General features: G+C 54.5%; 1 long non-coding RNA gene across 1 annotated transcript; it reads right to left on the bottom strand.

The window, feature by feature from the left end:
• Window positions 1-641: 641 nt before the first annotated feature.
• Window positions 642-3,187, bottom strand: LOC118020036. The gene is made up of 2 exons (XR_004681797.1): window positions 2,464-3,187; window positions 642-2,227 (listed from the first exon to the last, which is right to left on the bottom strand). It is a non-coding gene; the product is annotated as an uncharacterized LOC118020036 (long non-coding RNA).
• Window positions 3,188-5,120: the final 1,933 nt, after the last annotated feature.

The raw sequence follows: 5,120 nt of genomic DNA, 5'->3' as shown, positions 1-5,120 counted from the left end.
CCGAAAATTACTACAAATTTCCATTTGGTGACAGTCCAAAGGCAGGCCCAGCTAAGCACACAGGTGACATACCCATGAAGCCCACCTGGCTGTTAGGGGGCAGCAAAGGGAAGCTCGGGGAAGGCCAAGTGTCCAGGGCACAGGGATGTCACCAGAACAATCGACTTATCATGTTGGCGCCCCCAAATCCACAGCCAGTGGGCGTGTGTGTGTGTGTGTGTGTGAGAGAGAGAGAGAGAGGGAGAGGGAGAGAGAAGTAGCCCCTCTTTGTCCCAATCCACCCTAAACTCATTCCCAGAGTCAGCGCTGCTCTGCCTGTCTCCCAGAAGTTCTAGAAAGATAAAGAGCTAGATACATAACCAAGTACATTTCTCTACTACAGTCAGATACAAAGATGCCAGAGTCTATCCTAACTATCTGCTCTAAAGACTGCAGAAATAAATCGCCACAAAGACATGGGTTTCCTACAAAGACCGGAAAGGATGCAAAGCCTGCTGTTTGTGTCCTTATTATCCGGGAACTTCTGCAGGGGAACCGTATCCGAGAAGCACCATTTTTCTGGTTTCTATGTCGGCCTTACGAAAAGCAAAGCCAGACACGAAAAGAGGTTACTCGCAAATAATTTCACCTGAACTCAATAGGCCAGTTAGACCACAATCCGAGAGTGTGGTCCCTTTAATTCAAAAGTTCAAGATCCTGAGTCGATTGGTGGTTGGGAGAAGGCAGGCATTCTTCACTTCTGCCTAAAACTGGGAAGAATGTAAAGACTTCGGCTCAGAAGCCATCCCAAATGCTGCCTTGGTCAAAACTCCCGTGAGGGATCTAAGCGTTGGTCGCTCATTGCAGCCGGCATTCCGGGCATTCCATCGGCCCCACTTCAGCCCACGCCCGGCTCCACGGGCCTGGGGAGCAGAGGGGAATGTGTGGCCAAGTGGGCATGGGCGTGGCCAGTCCAATGTGCGTTACAAAGGGGCCCTCTCTGAAGCAAGTCCTCTGAGCGCTGGGGAGAAACAGAACAATTCCCACAGGAATCCAATTTGCTGAAGAGAGCCTGGCTGCCCACTTTGCTCTCCAGCATTAAGAGAAAGAGGGCTGGCGTGGACCAGAGTAGAGGTCTCAAGGCCAAGGTTAGACTCAGAAAACCTCTCTAAAGGGTCTTCTGACTTACATAAAGTGGTCCAAATGGAAACAGGCTCATCTCCCACTCAGTGCTAGGAAGCACCGAGGTCAGCAAGACAGAGGCAAAAAAGATGGGGTCCAGGCAGGTGGGCATGAGCAGGGGAGGGCAGGCAATGGCTGGAGGAGGGGCAGCGGGGGCATGGGGAAGTTGGGGAAGTTGGGGGGGTCACAGCAGGTGTTGTCCTTGGCCTGCATCAAAGGTACCAGAAGCCCCATCCCCTCACGGGCCCTTGAAGCTTGTCTTAGTCAATGGGGTCAGAGGAGTAAACCACTGACACCTCGCTTCACCTCTCGGACTTGCGTGAATTCCCATAAGCACTAGATTGGAGGATGGAAAAAATCAGTGGGACAAAGAACTGGAGTACTCACGGCTCAATCAGAGACCACAAAGGCACCACCTCGAGACAGACAAGGACCAAAGGCTGGTTCCAGTGGGCTCTGTCAAAGCGAGGGGCCTGCTAATGGATGTGCCTTGTGGTCCAAGACCTGCACAAGTAACCAGTGTGTCTTTGCTCTCCAACCTCTGGTGGCTTGGGTCCACTCCCTGTTGCCATGGCAATCCAGCTGGCCACACAGTTCACTGGACCCAAGGCTGGCATCTGCAGGCGGGGCTGGGCAGACCCAGAGAATCAGACTATCTTTTGCTGAGCTCCCATGGAGGAACCTTCCTCACCAGCCACTGGGGCAGAAACACCAGCCACTTCTCACTCCTGTCAACATCCTGGGCCTGGCCTAGGCTGAAAAGGAAAATTCTCCCCAAGGCAGACCCATTTCCTAATGCCCACCCAGGCACGTTCGCCAGAGCTAATGACTGCCTTCACAGTTTGCCTCGTGGGGGAAGAGAAACGGTGAAGTGTGTTTGTGTTCAGGCCACTCTGCAAAGCAGGTCCACAGGGCATGGATGCCACCCGAGGCCCATCTCCAAGGACACGGGGCAGCGGTGGAGAGTAGGATTCTCAAGCCAGACTGCTTGGGGTTCAGATCCTGTCCCTATTTCTATCAGCCGCATCCTTTGTGACTTTGGCACTTCGTATGTCTGTTTTCTTCTCTGTAAGACAAAAATGACAACAGACCCTGGCTCCTGAGAGACTACATTTCCAATGCTCAGAACAGGGCTTCACACACACTTAAGTGTTCTGTCAATGCTGGCTTTTATTACTCCTATGCGCAAACTTCTCCCAACCAGACACATCCCATACCCCAGGCCCGGTGCTTTTTTCCTCTCAACATCCGTGAGCAGACCGCGCCAGGGGCCCTAGAGCTTGCTCCCCCTGAAGCCCTTACCAACCAACATGGCGGAGAAGAGCTTCCAACATCCTGGCTCTGGCGCTCACGCTGGCCCCGGGCGCCTCTTGCTGTCTCTTCCCTCTGGGGCCCATCAACGTGCAGCACTTCTAGGGCAGTATACTTGCTGATTGCTTCCTTCACTATTACTCACAACAACCAGCTAAGACACTGCCAAAGAAACACTCACAGCTGGCCCTGCTGATGACTCAGCGGGGAGGCCGGTTCTGCTGCTCCCGCGGACCTGTGGATAGGAAGGGAGTGCAGGGAGGAAGGACGGGGCGCTGGACACAGTGGGGACCGGCGACAGATCCCAACCGGGCTGGCCCGCGACTCACTGACCAGGAGAAAAAAAAAATACAACAAACCAAGTCAGCACTTCCCTGGAAGAGAAAAAGTTAGGAAGCGACAGTAGTTAAACCCGCATGACTATACGAACGGGGAGCGAGAGAACAGAGCAACCCCAGCTTGCTCCCCCATCCTGGGCACCCCTGAGAGAGTGCAGCAGTCAGAATCCTACCGGGGAAGCAGAAGCAGAAGGAGATACAGACGAAGAGGTTTATTTCAAGGAACTGGCTCACATGACTGTGGGGCTGGCTAGGGCCGCCTGGCAGGCTGGCGGCTCTCAGGCAGGAGCGGATACTGCAGTCCACAGGTGGGATCTCTTCCTCCTCAGGAAAACCCCAGCTTTGTTCTTTTTTTTTTTTTTTTTTAAAGATTTTATTTATTTATTTGAGAGAGAGAATGAGAGACAGAGAGCACGAGAGGGAAGAGGGCAGAGGGAGAAGCAGACCCCCCGCTGAGCAGGGAGCCCGATGCGGGACCCGATCCCGGGACTCCAGGATCATGACCTGAGCCGAAGGCAGTCGCTTAACCAACTGAGCCACCCAGGCGCCCCCCCAGCTTTGTTCTTAAGGCCTTTCAACTGCTTGGGTGAGGCCCACCCACGTTACCGAGAATAATCTTTACTTAAAGTCAACCGATTGTAGATGGCACCCACGTCCGCAAAAAACAGCACCTAGCTTGGTATTTGGCTGAATTACTGGATCCCGTGGCCTGGCCAAGCTGACACCTCAAGATGCCCATCACAGTGGCTGCTAGAATATCTAGTCACTAACTGCTTTGGATGCGGACCACCGATGGACAGTTACCTCTTCATGGGGGTGGGGACACACAGGGGTGTTCCCGGGAGGGTCGCTGTGTCCCCTACCCCAGCACAGGAGGTTCCAGAAATGGGTTCCAGGCAAGCTGTTGCGGATGAAAGCAGCTCCCGGGTGGGCATGCTGTCTGCCCACCTCCTCTCCTAGAGGAGACAGCCCCTCTTTGGCCTTCCCCACACTCAGCAGGACGCAGAGCATACAGCGCCTCCGTCCTTGACCGCTAAATGTCCCGTGGGAGCTGGTGGGAGTCTGCTCTCACCTTAGTCTTCTGCCCCCAAAACAGATGAACCCGTAACGCCCTGCCTAAAAAGCAAACCAGACTAGACTTCAATTACGGCTTTTTAGTGCGGAAAAGATGCCTCTGATAGGTCCAGTTTTATCCCAAAGGTAAGTGCCAGCGAGCATGTTTGTCACGTTAGGGCACCGTGCCCAAGAATCACCTGGAGGCTCTGGTGAGGTGGGACTTCTGGCTCCACACTGGAGCTTCTGACCCAGCGAGTCTGGGATCGGGCCAACGGCACTTTCTGCGGTGACCGTCCTCAAGTAAGCACGGGGACAGGCAGGCGCCTGAATAACTCCCAGGCTGGCTGGACGAGGTGGAGGACCCCCAAATACTGAAAACAGAAGCAGGCTCCCCACGGCGAAGACAGCTATGCGGGAATTAAGCAACAGCAGTTAAGCTTGGTGTCTGTGAGCACAGTGAGCATTTGGGACGGGCTGGCCCTTCCAAGGATGGGGTGCGAGAGGCGGGAATGGGCTCACGAGCACTCACTGGCTCAGGCTGGTACTTAGCACTGCTGTCAAGGTCCGATCAGCATGGAGGCTGTGCGTCTCTCAGGCATGGGGCACGTGCTGAACCTCAGCAGAGGTCAAAAGCACTAACAGAGGGAGGGAGACAAGGAACTGCTGATTCTTGGATCCAGCCTACCCTCTGGCTCAGAAAATGAACCAAAGGAAAGGATGGCTCAGAAAAGCAAGACCAGATGTATCTGCTACCGCTAAGCAGGCCCTGCTCCCGATTTCCGTGCAGAACTCCATCTTCTGAATCTAGGCAGTGACCTGGGTGAAGGTATCTGCCTATGGAGGCTGCTCCCCGGGCACTGGGGCTGGCCTGGCAGTTACGATAGCCAGGAGGGGGTCCTTCTCCCTCCTCCTGAGTCCAGGGTCCTCAGACAGAGAGGACAATCTTCTCAGTCAGAGAGTCAGACAGGAGAGGTCTGGACTTCGGGGACAATCTTCCTAGTCAGAGAGGGGAGGCCCGGATTTCAGGGACAATCTTCCCAGTCAGAGAGGGGGCGTCTGGACTTCAGGAACAATCTTCTCAGTCAGAGAGTCAGGGGAGGTCTGGACTTCGGGGACAATCTTCCCAGTCAGAGAGGGGAACCCTGGATTTCAGGGACAATCTTCCCAGTCAGAGAGGGGAGGTCTGGACTTCAAGGAACAATCTTCTCAGTCAGAGAGTCAGACAGGGGAGGTCTGGACTTTGGGGACAATCTT

This window comes from Mirounga leonina, unplaced genomic scaffold, assembly GCF_011800145.1.
Source record: "Mirounga leonina isolate KUSES-001 unplaced genomic scaffold, KU_Mleo_1.0 Mir_173, whole genome shotgun sequence".
NCBI lineage: Eukaryota > Metazoa > Chordata > Mammalia > Carnivora > Phocidae > Mirounga > Mirounga leonina.
This window is presented reverse-complemented; position numbering and strand designations above follow the sequence as displayed.